This window comes from Vicugna pacos, chromosome 5, assembly GCF_048564905.1.
Source record: "Vicugna pacos chromosome 5, VicPac4, whole genome shotgun sequence".
NCBI classification, from domain to species: Eukaryota; Metazoa; Chordata; class Mammalia; order Artiodactyla; family Camelidae; genus Vicugna; species Vicugna pacos.
In genome coordinates this window covers 95,991,192-96,012,446 of record NC_132991.1, presented here as the reverse complement: position 1 = coordinate 96,012,446, position 21,255 = coordinate 95,991,192, and the positions used below count along the sequence as shown (strand labels likewise).

General features: G+C 55.6%; 1 protein-coding gene across 1 annotated transcript in view; it reads left to right on the top strand.

Moving 5' to 3' along the window:
* The first annotated feature begins 213 nt into the window (after nt 1-213).
* The window catches only part of KIF1A (kinesin family member 1A), an 85,415-nt gene continuing 64,373 nt past the window's right edge, over nt 214-21,255 (top strand). Inside the window, exon 1 of the mRNA XM_072962007.1 lies at nt 214-314. The gene's annotated coding sequence lies outside the window, so the exon portion shown is untranslated. The remainder of the gene's footprint in view (nt 315-21,255) is intronic.

The window sequence follows — 21,255 nt, the reverse complement described above, 5'->3', positions numbered from 1 at the left end:
CCTTTGCAGAAACGGTGGATGCGTCTGTGCCCTTGCTGCTTTGAAGGCACAAGCCACAGAGGCTGCAAATTGAGGCGCGCTTTGTGAGGATTAAACTGTTAACCAAGCAAAGCCCTTGGAGCAGCGCCTGGCACCTGCTGGACGCCGGGGAGACTTAACCTGGGATATGAGGATGCCGACGGCAGGGGGCGTGTTAGAAGGGGGTCCTGGCGCCCCAGTGACCTGGCAGTATGCCGTCATCGCACCCACCGCAGTTCTGGAGAGCTGGCCAGAGGATCTGTCAAAGTCGCCCAGTGCCGGGGCTTTTGCTGGAGGTCAGTGGCACACAGAGGTGCCAGGCAGTCTCTAGTGGCCCGGAAAGCAGCTGAGGGGTTGGCGAAGGCTGGGGTTTGCCAGCTTGGACCGGGAGCCACATGTGACTTGATCCAAGGAAGTTGAGCTGGAGAAACAGGGTGTGAGGACAGGGGTACTGACGACCTGGAGAAGTGGGGCGAGAGGACGGTGGGGGTCTCCACCCGAGGCATGACGGGAGGAGAGGCGGCTGGTCCGCTGGCCGGCCGGTTGCATCATCCCCGCGAGGAAGGCTGTCTTCCATCCTCTGGTCTCCCTCCAGGGCTCTGGCCAAGACGCCAGGAGTGACTGAGAGACTCACCTGTTACACCTCGGAGTCGGTATCCCCACCGCCCTCTACAGCCCCTCCCTGGTGCAAAAAGGCCACCCAGGCTTTGTCCCTTCGCGACGATGCGTTCGTGCTGATGGCATCGCGGGTGGGGCAGGTGGAGATTTAGTGATTTCATTTGAAAGGGGTCGGAGTTCCGAAAGGCCCAGCGTGGGGTCTGCGGGTAAATTCGGGAGGGTCGGGGGGCCTTGGGGCTGAGCGTCGCGAGGGGGCTACACCCGGGGAGGGGGCGGCGCGTCCGAGCCGTGTGGTCCCCCACCTGTCTATCAAAAGGGCTGCGGTGTCAGCGGTGATGTCACAGCCCGGCCCCAGCCCCCTCCGGCCCCAACCCCATCCCCGAGGCGGCCGTGACGCCCGTCCCTCTCCCCGCGCGACAAACCAGCTGGCGGCTGGGGCTCGGGAGCCGCGCGCAGCCAACCAGCGCGGCGGGAGGGGCGCGGGGCGGGCCAGGCTGGGGGCCCGCAGCCGTCACGCGGTGCCGCCGTCACAGCGCCGAGCGCAGCCCAGGAGCGGCAGCAGCTCGGCGCTCGGGGACCCGCGCCCATGCCCGTGCCCATGCCGGGCCAACGCCAGTGACGCCTGAGAGGTAAGACAGCCACTCGCCGGGCCTCCCGCGCCCAGCATCCCGCGCCTGCATCCTGCGTCCTGCACCTGCATCGACTGCGCCCCGGGGTGGTGAGCTTGCTCCCCGCGCCTGCGTCCGAGTCTCGGCCCGAGGCGCTGGCGCCGTGCGGCCCCTTCCCTTCCCCCGACCCTCCCCCGTCCTCGCGGAGAACAATGGTGCAAATTCAGGAGTCGTCCGCCCTTCGTTCGCTGCCGGGCAGGGCCCTCTGGAAAGGCCCCTTCACTTGCGGCCCCCGCTGCAGGGGGACTCTCGGCTGGGATGGGCGGGGGTCGCCACGGGGAGGGCACAGGCAGCCGGCGCATCTCGAGACACCCTTCCCCCTTCCCCTATCCTTCCCTTCTCCTGGAGTGGAGCCATTAGCAGGGATGGGCCGAGGTTGCGCCTGGACCGGCGGGGGAGGGAGGGATGGCGAGCAGGGGAGAGGACGCAGATGAGGCACCGGGGAGGGGCGCGGCTGCCGCGGCCAGGCGGGAGGGGAGCGCACCCAGGGCGGCGGGGCGCGGGCAGAGGCCCTGGTCCCCGCCGTGGGGGAGGGTGGATGCTGGAGCCGAGAGCAAAACAGGCGGGAGGGGCGGGCGGGGGTTGCGGCGGGGTGTCTGGGCAGGCGGCTTCGTGTGCACCTCCGGGACTGCCCATTACCCCACCCCACGCCACGTCCTCTTCCCAAGAGACCCCTTCTCCCTTCCAGAAAGACCCACGGCTTGGGAGGGGCCGCCAGCGAACGAGGCCTGCGTGCACGCAGCCCGCGCCCCAGTAACAGGTGTGGCCTGGCGGCGGGCGGAGAGGGGCTGCGGGCCGCGATGTCTCGGCTGGCGGCGCTCCCCAGGCGCCTGGGCTCGGATGACAGGGACACTGCAGCTTAGACCCTTTCCGCTCGTCCTTTGAGCTTCCTCTCGCCCTAACTACCCCTCTCAACACACCTTGCGCCCTAGCTCTCCGGATGGGGCCGGGGCAGCATCCCGGCGGGGAGGGAGGGTCCGCAGCCTGCCTGGCGCTGGGTGGGTTGGGGGACAGCGGGCCGCAAGGGCGGGAGGGGGAGGGGAAGGAGGGAATGCCAAGTCATGGGGCCTGCCGGGCGCGGGCGCGACGTCGCCCTGGCGCGGACCCGATGCGCGCCCACGTTCCTAGAAATAGGGACTTTCCTCCAGACACCCGCGGACCCCTCCCCAGGAAGCCGCCTCCTCCAAGGGATGTCTGCATTGCTGTGATAAAGGCCTGTTATAGCGAAGGATTGGATCTTGCGGATTGCGGATGCGGAGAGTAGGTTCAGGGAGGAGGAGGTGCGGAGAGGCGGGCTGGCCTGGTCCGAACCCTGGGGACCCAGCACGACACCCATCACGCGCGTCTACAGAACAGTCACATCCGACCCACCCTCTCTCCCTGCTCTGTAGCTGGCTAAGGGTAACCGTGCCCATCCTCCTCTGGGTCTGGCAGCTGCGGTTTGAAGGGAAGCCCCGGGGTCTGGAGTGGGGGGTTGGGGCTGTACCTGCGGCGGCCATTTTGCAGGTGTGGTTAGCCATCCGCCTGAGCTGAGGCTGTGGAATAGGGCTAGGCAGGTGTGAAGCAGGTGTGGCGTCTGCAGTGGGGTGCCGTGTCTGCAGTGGGGTGAGGGATGCTACCAGGGCCAGGGCCACATCTTAGGTCTGCACTTCGTTGAGGTCAATATCTAGGGACCTTCTGGGGCTGATGGTGGCAGGGAGGCCACTGGCTAAGGGCCCCAGACGGGGTGGAGGGGACAGTCTCTCCCTGGGTGTGAAGTCTGGTGAGGGTACTGGGTCTGAGGTAGGAAAGGGACTAGTAACTCCATCCCTGGCTATGCCAGGACCTGAGGACTGCAGAGTGTTGTCTGTGGGGTGTGGTCCACAGGGCAGAGAGAGGCTAGGGTCAGGTAGGATCAGAGTCCCCCAACCCCAAGGCTCCCAGGGAGGCCCCTGTGATGAAGGCCTGCCAGATGCCTTCTGTACGTCCCCCTCACTGGGTGCTTCCCCTACTGGGTGTGCCCCTTCTGCCTCCTGCTGGAGTGGCCCACAGGCTGCCTGTCCTGGGGCCTCCCTCTGGGCCAGCCACAGCCAGGTGGAGGCTGCGGCTCGGTTGAAAGCCCAGAGCTGGTGCACAGCGGAGCCGGGATTCACACCTAGACTCACTGGGCAGAGGGGGCCCAGCCACCCAGCCTTGTTCCCTCTCAGTCCTCCCTGGTGTCACCGCTGCTGACCCAGGGCTGGCCGTGGTCTTCGGAAGCAGGGCAGGGAAGTCCTCTCATGCGCTCTGTGGAGGGTGGTAGGATGGGGCTGGGGGAGGGACAGGGAGTGGGGAGACATGGTGGGAGATGGAGATGGGCCTGGAGGGGGTGGGGGAGTCTCCGAGGGCCCACTCAGCTCCTGCGGCTGGCCGAGGTGGGTGAGCTGGGGGCGGCCGGGGAGGGTGCTCTGACGGGGTCCTGCTACCACTGGATTGGGTGCCGTGGAGGGGTCACCCGCACTGGGTGCCCCATCCTGGCCTTTAGGATTGACTGACCAGGGCATGGGCTCAGGCCTGTGAAGCCCTTCAGGCCTGAGACCTCGTACTTCTGCGAGGTGGAGGGGCCTGAGCTGCCTCGCCCAGGAGAGTGGCCAGGAGTCACTCAGCAGCTCATGACCCCAGATGAGCACATGGCTGCCCTCCTACCCAGTCCCTAGTGTCCCTAGGGCACCCCCCATCTAGTGTCCTCAGGCCCAAAGGGCCGGGCTCACCCCCCCACCCAGGTGGCTGCAGGGGACTTGGTGTCTCCCTCCCCGCTCCATACCCTGGTGCCCCGCTGAGAGCCCTGTTGGGGCTGGACCATGCATGCTGGACCTCCTGGCTTGGCTGGGGTGCCTGCTCAGTCCTCTGTTCTGTCCCATTAGTTCATGAGCTCTTCCTGCCCGGCCTCAGCCGGCACAGGCACAGCCCAGGGGAGGGGTCGGGGCAGGGACAGGGGGCAGGGGCCGGGGAGCGTGCTTCATTACCCCGCCTGTTCTAGCAGGTTTGCTGTTTCACTCTTGAGCATTGCCAGTATCCTGGCCTTGGGCTGATGGGTGCTGGCTGACCCCAGGCTCCCCCAGCACCCCCAGCCTCAGGGACCCAATGAAGGGCTCATTGTGTTGGGGACGTTGGAAGGACGGAGAGTACAGTCAAGGTCAGCAGTCAGCTGAAGCTGAGCCTCTGGGTTCCCCCCCAGCCCATCCTGCAGGCTTTGGTTCCCCCACCCACAGCACCCCAAGCCAGCTCCCTCACTTGGGGGAGACCACACCCCTTGCAGCCTCCTAGGTGCCATCCCCGCATTGAGCCCGACCTTCTGCCTGCTGGCTGGGCTGCTGGCTGGGCTGCGGCTTCTGAGCAGGAGGGCCTACTGCCTCTCTGAAGCCTCCTCTGGATTTAATCTCCTAATCCTGGTCCTGCGTCTGGGCTGGCCGAGCCCTGGCTCCCCTGCCCCCACCTCGCCCTCCATTCTGAAGCTCGTGGGCAGGGAAGTGGCCCCGTGCTCCTCCCTCTACCCAGTTTTGGGGCCCCCTGCGGCCTGGGGAGGACCCCTAGCCCAGGCCTCCTGTTCTCACACCTCACCCTTCCCCAGTTCGCCCTTGGGCTGACGGGAGCCACTGCCCCGATGCACACTCACACGCTCTTTGACACGCTTAGGCATGCACTTACACTCACGTGTGCAGCTCCCACCTGCTGTGCCCCTGCCAGCCCTCCTCCCTCAGCGCCCCACACCGAGGTTCCGGCTCCCACCTTGGAGCCCTCCGTAAGCACCCCGGCGTCACCCACTGTGGCTTGCGGGTCAGGGAGGAAGGAAGGAACACTGATCAGGCACAGACTGTGTCGTGCACCTCAGTGCGCCCCTCTCCTGATGCTCCTAAGACCCCAACAGGCAGGGTCTTGTCCCCGTTTCTCAGGTTCGGAGGCTGAGGCTCCTGAGAAGGCACGTGACGTGTCAGAGAGGACCTGAGATTCTGCCCCCACTGCCTCTGACTCCACAGACCTTTTAGTGCGTTCTGCCCCTACCCGTCCGCACAGCACCCCGTGCCGGCACAGTGCCTTGTACACGGTGGGCACTCGGCAGGTGCTGGTTCCTTGTTGAGCCAGTTGCTCTGGCCCAAGGAGTCCACTTCCTGTGGGCCCAGGGCAAGCAGCTGCCACTCTGTCGGGGCTGGGGTTGCCAGGTGGGCCTCAGTGTCTCTCCTCATCTGTCTCACCAGAGGCCAGGAGGCTGGGCGTCGGGGCTAGTGTTCATCGAGGCCCAGGTCCTGTGGGTCAGTGGGGATCATGCTTCTAGGGGGCTGTCGTGGGGCTGGGGCAGTGTCATCTGGTCCTCACTCTCTACCTGCTTCTGGGGCCCCGGTGCCTGGGAGGGCGGCAGCTCCGAGAAGAGCAGTGATGTGGTGGGCCAGGCCCGGATCGGAGGAGGAGTCCCTCTGGTCTTACTGCGAGCCCAGGCAGGTGTTTTATTTCCCCTAGAGCTCAGCTGTCTCCTTCTTATACTGAATTCATTTTTTTCGTCCTCACTTTCCCCAGCTCTCACTCACTGTCTCCTGCTGAGTCCCCTCTTCCCTGGCACCCTCACCCCTGGAAGCCACCTCCTCCCGTCTGTCACCTGCTGCTCACTGCATCCCCTGGGGTTGGAGTCTCTATTCGTTGGGCCCCAGAGCTGCTGCTTTCTTGGTTTCCTGTCTTGTTTTGCTGGAGCACATCCTTGTGTGACTTCTATGAACGGTGTCCAGTCCTTGCTCGTCCTCATGCCGGGTAGATGCTTTGTCTGGGGCACTTCCTGGCGGTAAATCACGCTGAAGGCATTGGCACCATCATCTTCCGCATACAGTCGCCTGTGAGAAGTCTTTGTCAGCAACTTGTCTTTCCTCTCTGGAATCTCTGAGGATCCTTTCTTCATCTGTGGGGTCCTGACCATCCATGTGGATGGGTTAGGTGTGGGTTTACGCACTTATTGGTGCTCAGTGGGGCCTTTCAACTGAAGACAGTCTCTTTCATCTGTTCACAAGTTTCTCCCCTTTCTTTTCTTCTGTCTGCTTCTTTGAGTTCATGCATTGGTCTTTGGTGTTCCTGTCTCCCCTCTCATTCTGTCTCCTTGTTTGTGTTCTACCTTCTTAACACTTTTTGGACTTCATTTTTTAGTTCATTTTGGGTATTTTGTATGTAAATTTCAGCATTTACATTTTTTTCCTTTTGGTCTCAGAGCCGTCTTCCTTGTCTCTAAGTGTTCCCATTTCATAGCATCCTGTTCTTGTTTCAAAAATGTAGTGTCTTCTTGAAGCATTCTGAGCAAGTCTACAGAGGTTTTTTGTTCATAGCTTGTTTTTGCTTGTGGTTTACCTGTTTTTCACGGTGCTTGTTTTCTGCTGGCTTATTTAGGTCTTTCACTTTGAAGCCTCTTACTATCCAGGAGTCACCTACGCGGAAGGCCTTGGTCCATTCACGTTAGGGAGGTCTGCTGAGGAGGGGAGTGCACTGCTTCGGGGTTCCCCATATCTGGGCAGGATTCCTACCAGAGCTGAGTGTGAGGGGGGCAGAGCCGGGGGTGGCCGTGTCTGTTGGCAGGTTTGCTTTAGGCAAAGGGGTGGGGGCTGGGTGCCAATCTGCGTCTAACCCCAGAATATGGGGCCTGGCTTCCAAACTGAGGACCTCATCCTTGCGGGGTGATTTCTTCCTTACCTGTGGAGAAGAATGTTCTGCTGTCTGCCTGAGGTACTGGCAGCCACTGCCCACTGTGAAGAAGGGAAGGGGGAGGGGGAGGGCTCCCCCATCCATGTGGTGGTTCTCCAGGCAGACTCACACCTGAGGCCCCTCTTCAGCCTCACTCCCCACTGCCCACCCCCGCTGGATCCATGAGTCCTCCCCCTTGGCACCCCAGGGCTCCCGCTGATCTGCCAGCCCCTCTGGGCCATTCCTGGCCCCCTTCTGTCCTCCAGAAAGGTTATTAGGGGCCTGAGGTCGGGGTGACGCCTATTCCACACCCTTTACTCTTGGGGGTTCAGAGTGACCTCTGCCCTTTATTTCTTGGGGTCTTGAGCGTAACCAGTGTGCCTGGCGTATCCAGCCCAAGGGACCTCCCTTACCTTCTGAGGGGCCTGGGGCAGGGCCTGGCGTGGACTCTGATGTACACCTGTTGTAATACTAAGAAGAGCTGGTTCTGTTGTCTTCCCAAGCTCTTCGAGAAAAATCAGGGTTTCAGAGGGTCCAGTTTGATGTTATGTCCTGGGATGAACCGTGGGTCTGACAAGCAGACGCCCAAGGCAGAGCCGCCAGGGACGCCTTGGTGCCACTGCCAGCAGCCTGTCTGCCTCCCTGGGGGCTGGGGGCCGGGCCCCTGAGCTGGAGGCATGTCTGCTTCTGCTCCATGGTCGCTCCCATAACTGGCCGTAGGGGCCGTCTTGGGTCTGAGGCAGCCTCTCGCCTACATCGTCACCTCGCAGGCGCTTCCGGAGCAATCAGGCTTCTCCTCGTGCTTCCTGGCCCAGGCTGGGGCAGAAATCTGAAGTGCTCTGAGAGCCCTAGAGAGACAGACCTGAGTTCCTTGGGGGCGTGGTCCCTCCTCCGTGTCCTCAGTGACCCTTCGCGTGTTCTCGGTGAGGGACTCAACTCCCCTCCTTCCAGGGGGCCCCGGCTCCGGACTCCGGGCTCCCTGTCCCGTGGTCGTCACTGTCAGTCACTTCCCCACCCGTGTGCATGACCACTGTCACCTGGCCCCTTGGGTCCCTTCTCCTCCCCAGTGACCGTCTTCCCTGCTCCACTGGACACACACATCTGAAGTCCGCAGGGCAGACACTCCCTACCATTGGCTCAGGAAGCCTCTTGAACAGCCCCTGCAGCTCTCGGGCTCTGGCCGGCGCCCCTGCACCTCTGTCTTTCTGCTCGTCTTCCCGGGCCTGTGATCACCTGTCACAGCACCGCGGACTTGCCCTCCCGGGGCCAGCAGTGTGAGGCTTCTCCTCCCTGCAGGGACCGGGGACCCGGTCATGCTCTTCTCAAACTGCGCCCCTCCTGCCCCAGTAGCTGCTGAGGGGACCTCACCCTTCCACTCACCCTCCAGCGTGTGATGTGTCCGGCCCAGGGGCTCCCAGCCCCTTTCAGACCCCCATCTGCAGCTCTGCCTTCTGTCACAGGCCCCCTCTCAGGTCAGACTGATTTCTTGCTAAGTTAAATCTTTAAAAAACGTTATAATGTCACAGAACACACAATAAGAGTACAGAATATTTCAACAAGCAGCCACGTACCCTCATCAGCTGTAGAAACAGGGCTTTTCCGACGTGCTCCCTGTCCGCAGCACTTGGAGTGTTCACTGTTCCCTTGACCCCTCCCTGGCTCCTCAGGGAGGAGGGGGAGGGCCTGTCTTACCCACTTTGCAGACGGGGCCTCAGAGGCCTGCAAGGTCCCTTCCACCTTGCTGACATCACAGAGGTCAACCTCGAGGCCCTGGCATCAGTCGATTAGACCCCCGGCCTGGGGTTTTCCCATCCCCGAGCTGGGCGTCAGAGTCCCAGTGTTCACCCTGGGCTCTCGGCAGCATTGCTGGGAGAGTGAGGCTCTGCCCGCCCACCCCCCACGTGCATCTGCACCTTGCTGTGCTGCCTGTGCGTTTGTGGATTCCCTGCAAGGACGCTCCATTCACTTTCACGTCTGGACCGTGGTCCTGTGTGAGAGGACCGCAACTGGCACACCCAGTCTCCAGGCGGGGGACACAGGCTGCGCCACTTCCTCCCCGCCCCGCCTTCCACTGCAGACGCTCGGTTCCTCTCTCGGGTGCGCGTGCCCTTCTCTGGTTGCACGGCTGCTGGCTGGGTGGTCCGCAGCCTTACTGGAAATTGCCGTGTCGTTTTCAAAGCAGGTGAGCCAACCAGCTTTCCCTGGTGATCCGTAAGTTCCTAGCCCTGATGGTGTTGCCAGACGTCTTAATGTTGTGATCTGATGGCTGTGGTTTTAAACAACACTTTCTCAATTACTACTGTGGTTGAGTTTCTTGTCCTGCAATTTGCCTGTTCGTATCTTTCTGCCCATTTTTTTCTTTTGTCTCTTCTTTGGTTTTTGTCTGCTCTTTATGTGTTCTGCATGTGGATCCTTACCGACCATGTGAGCTGCAGACATCTCCAGGTGGGGGGGCTGTTCGTCACCCTTCTGATGGTCTCTTGATGCCTGGATTTTTCCTTTTGGTGTCTTCCATGGGCTAAGAACTTCTTAAAGGCGAGCATGGAGATAACACTCCTCTTCATTCTTTTCCAAAACTTTGTTTTTTACATTTGGGTCTTCAGTCTTTGTGGAGTTTGTTTGGTAGAAAAATCTAATTTTGTGTTTTTCCATATGGCTGGCCAGTTGTCTCAGTCTGTCCAGGCCAGTGTAACAACACTACAGACCGAGTGGCTTATAAACAACAGAAACTTATTTCTCTCAGTTCCGAGGCTGGAAGTCCAAGATCAGGGTACCAGCATGGTTGGGGTGCCAGCATGGCGGGGTCCTGGTGAGAGCCCCCTTGTGGCTTGTTGACAGCCAAATCCTCACTGAGTCCTCGGATGGCTGAGAGCAGAGAGGAGGCACATTCTCTTGGGACTTTTACAAGGGCACGAGTCCCATTGCTGAGGCTCCATTCCTGTGACAGAGGAACGTCTCAAATGCCCCACCTCCTAACACCATCACACTTGGTGGGGTGGGGTTTCAACATGGGAATTTCGGGGGATCAGAGACATTCAGCGCATGACGCCAGTTTTCTTGGCATTGCTGGCCAGCAGCCCTTGCTCCTGGTCGGCTTGTGAAGTCTTCTTTGTCCAGTGTCAGAAGGGCGGTTTCTGGGTCCCTTCTGTCACAGTGGCGCTACGTACCTGTCCCAAGCACCTCGTGCTCGTTGCTGCAGTTTTATACCGAGGTTTGGTATCTGCGGGCCTTGCTGCCTTCTCCCTCTTTGTTTCCTTAAGCTGGTTCTTGGCAGTTGTGGTGTCTTACTCGTCCATGTAAAACTTTAGAAGCAGTTTGTCCAGTTTCATTAAAAAACTGGTTTGTGATTGCATTTGAAATTACATTGAATGTTTTGATTCACTTGGGTGAAAATAAACATTTTTAAGACACTGAAATTTCTTTTTTCATGAGCAGATTATAATTCTTCATTTATTTAGATTTTTCTATAATATTTTTGTAAAGTGTAAAATTTTTCTTCATGAAAGTTGTATGCATCCTTTGTGACATTTCTTCCTATAAAAGTACTTTATACTTTGACAGTCTCTTCAGCAAATGGTGTTGGGAAAACTGGACAGCAGCATGTAAATCAGTGAAGCTAGAACACTCCCTTACACCATACGCAAAAATAAACTCAAAATGGATCAAAGACTTAAACATAAGACAAGATACAGTAAACCTCCTAGAAGAAAATGTAGGCAAAACATTATCTGACCTACATCTCAAAAAGGTTCTCCTAGGGAAGTCTACCCAAGCAATAGAAATAAAAGCAAGAATAAACAAATGGGACCTAATGAGAGTTGCACAGCAGAGGAAACCATAAGCAAAACAAAACAACAACCTACAGAAAGGGAGAAAATTTTTGCAAATGAAACCGACAAAGCCTTGATCTGCAGAATATATAAGCAGCTCATACGACTTAATAAGAGACAACCAAACAACCCAATCCAAAGATGGGCAAAAGACCTAAACAAGCAATTCTCCAAGGAAGACATACAAATGATCAATGGGCACATGAAAAAATGCTCAGTATCACTAATTATCAGAGAAATGCAAATCAAAACTGCAATGAGGTATCACCTCACATCAGTCAGAATGGCCATCATTCAAAAATCCACGAATGACAAATGCTGGAGAGGCTGTGGAGAAAAGGGAACCCTCCTACACTGCCGGTGAGAATGCAGTTTGGTGCAGCCACTGTGGAAAACAGTATGGAGATTCCTCAAAAGACTAGGAATAGACTTAACCATATGACCCAGGAATCCCACTCCTGGGCATATATCCAGAAGGAACCCTACTTCAGGAAGACACCTGCATCCCAATGTTCATAGCAGCACTATTTATAATAGCCAAGACATGGAAACAGCCTAAATGTCCAGTGACAGATGACTGGATAAAGAAGAAGTGGTATATTTACACAATGGAATACTATTCAGCCATAAAAACGACAACATAATGCCATTTGCAGCAACATGGATGTCCCTGGGGAATGTCATTCTAAGTGAAGTAAGCCAGAAAGAGAAAGAAAAATACCATATGAGATCTCTCATATGTGGAATCTTAAAAAAAAAAAAAAGAACATAAATACAAGACAGAAACAGACTCATAGACACAGAATACAAACTTGTGGTTGCCAAGGGGGCGGGGGGTGGGAAGGGATAGACTGGGAGTTCAAAATTTGTAGATACTGACAGGCATATGTAGAATAGATAAACATACAGCACAGGGAAATATATACAAGGTCTTGTGGTAGCTCACAGTGAAAAGAAATGTGACAATGAATATAATAAGTATGTTCACGTCTAACTGAAAAACTGTGCTCTACACTGGAATTTGACACAACATTGTAAAATGACTATAACTCAATAAAAAATGTTTTAAAGGAAGTACTTTATACTTTTGGATATTTTAAAAATAGCACCTTAAAAATGCTTTTAAACTCTTGGTCTCTAGCACACAGAGTGATTGGTTTCTAGCAACTTGGCTGAACCTTCCCACTAATTCAAGTAATTTGTCTGCGGAGCCTCTTGCTTTCTGTGTAGAAAGCAGACAGTCTCCAAATAACGACAGTTTGGTTTATTCTTTTCCAACCCACATTGTGTCACTGTTTTTCCTTTTTCCTGCCTTATCACTCTGGCAAGGTCTGCTGCAGTATCAAGGAAAAGTGGTAGCAGGCATCTGGAGCCCACTCCTGAATTTAAAGAAAATGCTCCTAAAACTTCACCATTAAGTATGATGTTTGGGTGGGTTTTTAAGCAGGTCTCTATTATGAGATTAAGGAGGTTTTCTTTTATCCTCATATTGCCAAGAGTTTTATCATAAACAGGCTTTAAAAATTCTTGACTGCACCTTCAGTTTCCGTGGAGGACCTCGTCTGACCTCCTCCTCCTCTGACGTGATGTGTGGGGAGTTGCACTGATAGACAGCCTAATGTGAAGCCATACATCGATCGTCACGTTGGTATTTCTGGAGTAAGTCTACTGTATTCTCCTTTTTATTGTTCTTTTTTTCTGCTGGACCTTCTTGCTAATGTTTTGGACTTTTGCATCTATGTTCATCAGTGAAATCGGTTTATAATCTTCATTTCTTCACATGTTCTTTGTCTAATTTGATGCCAATGTCATTTTAGCCTCAACCAGTGCTGAGTGAGTTGGGGAATAACCCCCCTCCCTTGGATTCCCTGCCTTTTTCCTGTTCTCTTAAAGAGTTTGAGTAAGATCGGAAATACCTGTTTTTTGTGTGTATGGTGGAATCATGTACAAAACGTGTCTGAGTCTGCTGCTTTTTGGGGGTAGATTTTTAAACTATTGAATCAATTCTTTGATGATTGTAGGAAAATTCAAGTTCCTACTGACAAACTTTTTTCCTGGTTCTAGGTCATCTTTTCCTGCTTCTTGGCATGAGTAGTAATTTTTTTTAAGTTGGATTCTAGACGTTTCTACTTTGTGGAATTGTGCTTTCTTCCCATAAGGAAGGTTGGGCTTTGCTTTGCCAGGCAATTAAATTACACGAGGACTAACTTGATCCTTCAAGTTCTGATTTTTAAGCTTCTCTAGAGTTACTCTAGTACGGGCTACTCTAGGGCAGATGTCACTTTGGGGACAGTTAAGCTCACAGCAAAATGTGATTTCTCTGGGGTCTCTGTTGAAGGTCCGGGGCCGGGGTGGAGGGGTCGGGAGCAGACGGTACTCTGGTTGGTGGGAACGCAGATGTCTTCTCACTGGGGATCACTAGTCTCCTTTGCCAGGACCAGCCGGGCGAGGACTGGTAGTCTGCGGACTCATGGGGACCCCTGTGCAAATTTCTGGAGCTCTGTGACTGAGCAACCCTTTCCAATCCAGAAACTCGGACCCACAGATTCCACCTGCTTCAACCTGCCTAAACTCTGACCTTAATCTCCTCAGCTCGTCAGAGTTGCTGAGCTGCGTGGGTCCCACCTCCCCATACCCGAGGTCTGTAAGTGCCTGCAGGGGGACCTGGAGGAGGTTGCGGGGCTCCCCGCGGGTGTCTCCCTTCTCTCGGAGCTCACGCCCTGCACGGCCTGTCGTGCTGTGTCTGAACAGTTGTTTTCATTCATTTTGTCCCTTTTGCTGGCTGTTGTTTACAGGGGGATGTTGCGTACTGTCCCTGGACTCCCCCCCGGCTGGACGCAGGGTTGCTCCCTGGACTCCCCCCTGGCCGGACGTGGGGGTGCTCCCTGGACTCCCCTCTGGCTGGACACGGGGGTTCTGTAAATCTTGCCGGTGGTGTTTTCGTGGTCATCTACTGCTAAGGCTACTTACATCTGTATCGTGATTTCTTCTTTTGTGTGTTAGTTATTTAGGAGTTTATTTTTCAAATTCCTAAACATATGGGTTTTTAATGATCTTTCATTAATTTTTAATTTAATTGTGTTCAAATTACGTGACTCGTTTGACATGAAGTCTTTGAAATTTATTAGGAGTTGCTTTGTGCCTGTTACCTGGTAAAGTAATGTAAATGGTGCCCATGTGTCGGAGAAGGATGTGCTTCTTTAATCCCTGAGAGCGAGAGCGCACATTGCTCAGTTTGTGAGTGCTCGTCGTCCAAGTCCCCCGCGCCCTCGTCGCCGCCCGCCGCGTGGCCCGTCCTCAGTGAGGGTGTTAGAGCTCCGGCCGCGGTAAGCTGCTGGAGTGTGCCGCCTCGCGTGGCTTTTAGCCTTGGCTTTATGGCTTCATCATCTTGTCTTTCTGGGACCATTCTGGGCAATTTTTTCTGACATATTTTCTAGCTCATTAATTCTCTGTTCAGCTCCATTTAATTTACTGATTAACGTGTCTGCTGAGCTTTAAAATGTAAAGGGCTGCACTGCTACTTCTGGGAGTTCCGTGTGGTTCTCACCCCCTGTATCCTACTCCGTTATTTCCCGCCCCTGCTTAGTTCTGTAAACGTTTCAAATACACTTATTTTATGATCTGTTTCTGGCCGTCGCACCAGCTGAAGTCCTCCTTCAGGGGCTCTAATTCTGGTTTTCTTTTCTTTCCCTTTTTTTTTTTTTGGTATATGCTGATTTGACACATCTGAACCAAAGCATTCACAGCACTTGGTATACTTTGAAGAGAGTCATGCACTCTGGGCTTGGGCTTAACCTCAGAACAGGCACAACAGGTGCAACTGCGTGAGGCCTTGAAACACACCCACAACGTGCGTTATTTCAATATTCGTTCATTCGCACGTTGGACTGCACACCGTTACTTTTTCTTTTTCTTTCATTGTTGTATTCGGGCAGGACTCATTCATTCTCTAAGAGCACAGACTGACTGGCTATTTGGACCCTTTGCACTTCGACTGTTCTTAAGAATAGGACACACTGTTTTGGATTACTAGCTGAGAATTCCATGGATTCACTCTTGGATGCAGGAGATGAGAAAACATTCAATTCACAACTTCTGTGTTAACCAATGTACTAAAAATAAGGCTCACACAGGGAAACTAAGCCGCTTTCTTCTCCTTTCCCTTCCCGACGCTGGCTCACGGTGCCCCGTGTCTCTAGCGCTGGGTAACACTTCACTGCGAGTTCACGTGTGACTCGTCTTCACCTGTGGGAATGTTGGGGCCCGAGGGGAGGGAGCTGCACCCAAGGTGGATCTGTATTTGCTTTTGCAAGGTGCTTTGGGTGCGACCATCTGAGACCGTCTCTGAGCTAATTTCCCAACCTTGGGCTTCGCTCATCCTGCAGGCATTGTGAGCTTGAAACCCAGACCTGCATGAGGGCAGGTCTGTGGCCTCAGATTCTCAGAATCACAGGCTTTTTTGCCATGTGGAGCTGAGAGCCATTCAGACTAATTCCCACGTCCCTTTGATGGCAGGTGGCTGTTCCCAGCCTTCCACTCCGCTGGGGCTCTGGCTTTGCAGGATCTGACTTTGTGTGTGTTTGAGGCTGTGCCTCCCATCCCCCGCTCAGTGGGTGGAACCCAATTCTCTGCCTTTCAGGTGTCGGCACACGCCTGCAGCTCCCTCCTGGGTGGGCTTATGTGGTGGGCTCCCACTTTAATTTCAGCTCCTCCTTCCTCTTTTTCCTCCTTCTCAGAGCTCTCTTCTTCTGACGCTCCTTGTTTATCCCAAATTTCTAGGTGAGTTCTAACAAGACGGTATCTCGCGCATCCTATTCCCAGAAATGGGAGCTGCTATTCCCCTCCCCTCCCCATCCATTGAGCAATGTCAGTTTTCATGATATTGAAAGCACAGAGGAGAAGGAACAGACACCGCATTTTGGAAGATGAGCAGAACCCACGTGGTAGCTGACAGCAGAGTCAGGGAAGCCGAATGCAAGGCCGGAAGCTGGGAAGCTGCCCCGGGGCGTCCCCATGAGGCGCAGGAGCTGGGTCCCCAGCCTCCCCGGGCAGAAGGTCCAAAGCTGGCTTGAGAAGCAGTCAGACTCCCCAGGCTTCTCCCCACCAGCTCCTTCCCCGCCTTTCTTCCTTTCTAACCCTTCTTCCTCCTTGATCTCATCCATTCCCATGACTCAAAGAGTCAGAGCTCACAAGCGACAGACTCATTTTTCCTGCCCCAACTCCTCTGCACATGCACACGACCAGCCACCGCCTGGCCTCCACGCCGCCCTGCTGATGCTGGGGTGACTGGGGAGCAAGACGACAGCCTTGCTCTGTGCAGCCTCAGCTGCTGCTTCAACCACCCCGGTCCTTCTCGAGGCAGCCCTTCCAGTCCCGAAGGCCTGGCCCGCGAGCCGCAGCCCTGGGGGACGCAGGCGTCGGGTTGTCTGCTGTGAAGGCGCCCTGCCCCACCCCCGTGATTTGAAGCTACGTGCCCCCCTGTGCGTGCTGCGCGGGCGGCCCACACAGCTCTGGTACGCTGTGCTCTCAGTGTTGCTCCCTTCCCCGTGTTTGCTACTAGCCAGTGAGGTTTGTTCCTTCGACTCATGGGGTGTTAGAATCGTACTGCTTTATGTCCAAACATTTGGGGGGGTGGCTGTAGGGTTTTTGATTGCTTGCTTTTTGGTATCGATTTACAGCTTCATTCTCCTGTGGGCAGAGGACATATGCCTCATGATTTTGATTTTAAATTGAGAGTCATTAGAACTTGCTTTGTGACCAGCATATGGCTAATTTTAGCAGATGTTCCACGTGCACTTTAAAAGGATGAACATGATACATCTTTTTCCTTTTCAGTAGCTGACAGAATAAGCAAACTAAAAAGATTTTATCTTTTTATTTTCAGCCGCTCTGTCTGTTTATTTAAAGCTGTCTCTTGTCAACAGAGTGTAATTTAAAAAAAAAAAAAACCTGTTCTGGCAACTATGATACTTGACTTGCAGAATTTAGTCCACAAAACTGAAAATGGGCATTTATCTGGGGTGTGAAGGTTCCATTCTCCATTTGACTTACCTTTTTTGTTCTGTTTTTCCACCTTTACTGCCTTCTATTGGATTAATACAAATATGAATTTTTTCCCATTTTTCTTGCTATTAACTTTTTAGTTATGCATTCCTTTTCTGCTCTTGTAACAATTACTTTAGCAGTTGAGACGTGTCCTTGACAATCCAACATAAATGACTGCTTTTCCACGGATGTGGTGATGCTGAAGCCTTGGGACCTCGTCTTCTGACTCCCATCATTTCTGTTGAGAAGGCAGTTGTCAGTCCGCTTTTGTCCCTCTGAAGGTTGTATGTCTTTTTTTCTGGCTGCCTTTAAGATTTCCCTCTCCATCCTTGCTTGGCAGTCTCACTACCGTGTCTCTCGATGTGGTTTTCTTTGAGGCCCTGCTTTGTGTTTGCAAAGCTTCTTGAGTCTGGATGGATGGACTGCAGCAATTTCAGACAATTAATGGTCTTTATCTTTTGAAGTGTTGCTTCCCTCCCATTCTGTTTCTTCTTTTAAATTTCAGTCACATGCATGTTAGACCACTGCACTGTGTCCTGTGTTTCCCTGACGCTGATTTTCATGGTTTCTTCTGTTTGTTTCCACTGTTCATTAACTTTCTGTTGACCTGCTCTCCAGTTCATGGATGCTATCTTCAGCTGCGTCTAATCTCTTGTGTTCTTACTTTCAGTTATGGTGTTTTCAGTTCTAGAATTTCCATTTGATTCTTTTTTGTAACTTCAAGTCCTCTTGCAAAATGTTCCGTTTTTCCATTTATCTTCTCCATCCTTTCCCTCTTGAGTGTATAAGTCGTGCTTAGTTTAAAGTTCTTGTTTGATGACTCGTAGATCTGGATCATGTGCAGGTCTGTTTCTTTTTAGTCTCTGTGTTTTTCTTTACCTTTCTTTCCCAGGTGGCTCTGAGTCACATGGCCCTGTCTCTTTTCACGCCTTGTAACTTCTGAGACGTGGCCGCTGAGAGCAGCTGCGAGACTCCAGCCGGCTCAGGTGTTCTGCTCCAGGCAGGCAGAGGGAGGGCGTCCGTCACCCAGTCGGGGACCAGGGCAGTATTGCAGGTCGGAAGGCGAATCCTGCCTGTGGTTGCGTCCCGCCCTTCCAGTCTGTGCCTCTCGGGGCTTTCAGGTCAGAGCCTGGTGCGGCTGCAGAGGGGCCTCCTCCCTGTGGACCCTGCATTCTGGCTCTGTCTCCATGGCACCTGAGACCCTGGAAGACTTCTCTTAGATTTCCAGGGGCCCCCGCTGGAGTTTTTAAACTTGCACCCCTCATACGGTCAGACTTGGGCACACGTCTTTAAGGGGAGAACGCACCATTTGTTTGGCTTCGTTCCCTGTTGCTTTCTCTGGGACCTCGGCCTCCCAGCTTCATTCCCCTCTGCTGCGGTCTTGGGCCGGGACCGGGGCGCTAGCGTCCCGGGCCCGGCAGCCCGTGCCTGCAGCCTTGGCCTGCTGGTCTGCGCGGCTTCAGATTTAAAAATCGTGTCCAGCTCCTCCGGGTTGTGCGTGGCGGGAGGGAGCAACACCCTCCGCTGAAGGGAGCCGCTTTCCGCCACCTGGACGCACAGGTGCTCCTTCACGTTTCATGCTCAGCGTTAGCACATTGCTGCTCCCCGCGGCCGTGAGCGGCGTCTCCAGCATGTCCTCGTAACGCTTTCGAAGATGAGGTCCAGCTGCTTTTCAGCCTGGGACGGCCAGTTGTCGCCCCCAAGCCCTCCAGGGCTGCTCCGCCGCCTGCGGGGCCGGCCTGTGCGTGTGTCCGCCTGTCTGGCCGTCCCTTCTGTTGAGCTCTTCCCCATGTCTGTCCTGGACCTGGGAGACGGTGGCGGCTTCACAGCAAGTGCGAGAGCTGCTGGGGAGGCTCTTTGTTCTTATCCTTCAAAACTCCCTTCCAGACACTCGCCAGCTTCCGCCGAAAATCCTGCTAGGATACTTTGCTTATTGGAGTTGCACTGAATTAACATAGCTGAATTTGGGGAGAGCGGGCAGTTCTGCAATATCAAATCAGAATGTCTTTCATAAGGATTTTCTTCGTTTCTAACTATTACCAGTTCAGCACCTGGGATTGCTTGCTCAAAGGGTACAGCCTTTATTTTTAAGCCATAAGGCCTGATGCTAAGTGCTTGCTAGAACTCTCATTCCGATTTGCATTCTCATCAGGAGTTCATGACCCTTTCCAGCCAGAACGTCCTAAGACTTTTCTCAATTTCAAAAGCACAAAGATTTTCGAGCACAAGGGAACATGGATTCTCAGAGAGGTGCACCGTCCAGTCCCACCTGCTGGTCATTCATGGGCGTAAGAAGTTGAAACAGTGCTGGAAACAGCACTCTGCTGTGTAGACGAGGGTGCACACTGGGGCTGCTGGGGGCTGGGAGGTGTGGCTGCGCGCGATTCCAGCCCCTGAATTCTGCTCCCCATCCCCCTGGGCTTTGCTCATGTCCTGAACTTGTGGGCCCTCAGTCACTGGCTGGTCGGCTCTCCCCTCTCTCCCTGTAGCCCCAGGAGGAGCTGTGTTGCCTGAGGGTCCAGCCTGCTCTGGGGATTCTGAGTGAGGAGCTGGCCCTGGGCAGGGCCTGGGACTGCAGAGCGTTGACCCCAGCCTGGCTGTGCCTTCCTCTCCATCTGCAGAGGCCCTGGGTCTCTGCCCTCTCCTGCTCTTGGTCCTGGGGTCCACACCCGGAGGTCCCTGCCGCCTCCTGGAAGAGGGTGTTTGGCCAGGTTTTCCTGAGGGTGTCAGTCACAGGTGGGATGGCGGAGGCAGAAGAGTCCCTTTTCAGAGGTGGAGATGCCATGGCGCCTCCACGTGGAAGGGTCTCAGAGACCTCCCACAGCCTCCGCGCTGCTGGCTGCCTCAGGGGCAGGAGGAGATCACGCTGCTCCCGGTCGCGGCCGCCAGCCAGAGCCCAGGTGGAGGGTGCGTGTGGACATCCTACTTTAGATCGTCCCGGACGGGCTGGTGACATGAGGGCCAGGCTCGATGAGGGTCTTGTTTTCATTCACAGAGAGAGCCCGGCTTACCGCTGCATCTGTCGCTGGTGAGGACCTACGTGCGGCTCTGGGTCAGGGCGTCGGGGCTGACGGCTGGGCTGGGGCTCGGAGTGTGAGTCTGAGGGTGGTTTGGAGGCTGGGCTGGGTGCCCAGCTCGGGGCTGGCCCGCTAGGTCCCGACCCGCAATGGTCCCCGACGGCCCCGGGCTACCCTACCCTCTTCCTTCTGTGCCGCTGGGGCTGCCTGCGCCTCAGCCCTGGGGTGCTCTGGGAGGAGCCAAAACCCCTCTGAAGAGGCCCAGCTTCAGGGACACACCTGACGGCTCTTCCCTGTGGAGACAAACGCTTGAGGAGTGTTCTGTTCCAGGGACCCCCAGACACCCTCAGACGGGCCCCGCAGGGACGTGGGCCTGTGGGTGGGAAGGTGCCCCTCAGTAGACCCCCACCCCTGCTGGGCAGGGCCAGGAGGGCTCTGCCTCTGTAGGTCTCAAGTCGTAGGTCATAGGTCGGCCGTGGAAGCTCAGGCAGCGTGTCACCTGGTCTTCAGCAGTGGCAGCTTTGGTGGGAACAAGACTTTCCATGCCGTTTCCATTCCCGTGAATATTTACCTTCCTGCCAGGTGGGGTGGAGGCCCCAGCACCATGTACCTTCCCCTACACTCAGCTCCCGAGTGACCCCCCTCGGGGCCGAGGCGGCACGCACAGGCCTCCCCGCCCCGGCCTTCCCAGGGCTCCCCAGGCCACCGCCCTGCCCTCTTCTTGGCTCATGGGGGACTGACCACAGCCCGCTGTCCTGGGTGGAGCGCACTTGTCCTCACTGGAAACTGCCTGGAGCTGGGTTGGGAGAGGGCTGGGATCCTGTGCTCCGTCCTGCTCCGAGGCAGGGAGAGGGCTGCCACCAACAAGTGCGCCTGCCCCCTCAGCCGGCCCCTCTCCCCAGGGCCCCTCTCCTGGGAGCCTGGGAGCTGTAGGGTAGGCAGATGGATGCCCAGGGGCCACCCCCTGCAAGGGGAAGGATGGGTGTCATGTGGGCCCCTCCTTGCCCTACACAGGCCTGGCTTATGCCCGAGTCCCCACCTCCTTGGCTGGGACCCCCCCCACAGGGAAGCTGACCCCCTCCTGCTCACCCTCCCGTCTCCTGGGCACAGCTCTGTCTGCTCCCCTCCGGCTTGTGGGCTTCCAGCCCAGGGAAGGATGGCCCTCCTGAGTGGGCACAGGCTTGGCTAGGAGCCCGCCTGGCCGGCGTCCTCAGGGGGAGCTGCCTCCTCGTGTGGGCATGACCTTCAGGTGGACGTGAAGGTCAGCTCCACACCCACACCCAAGAGGCTGCAGAGTGGGCCTGCAGAGCTGCGGCCACACCTTGGGTTCACCTCCCCAGCGGCAGTTCCCCTTCGTTTTTTCCCCTTTTGCTTGTTCTTAAAATT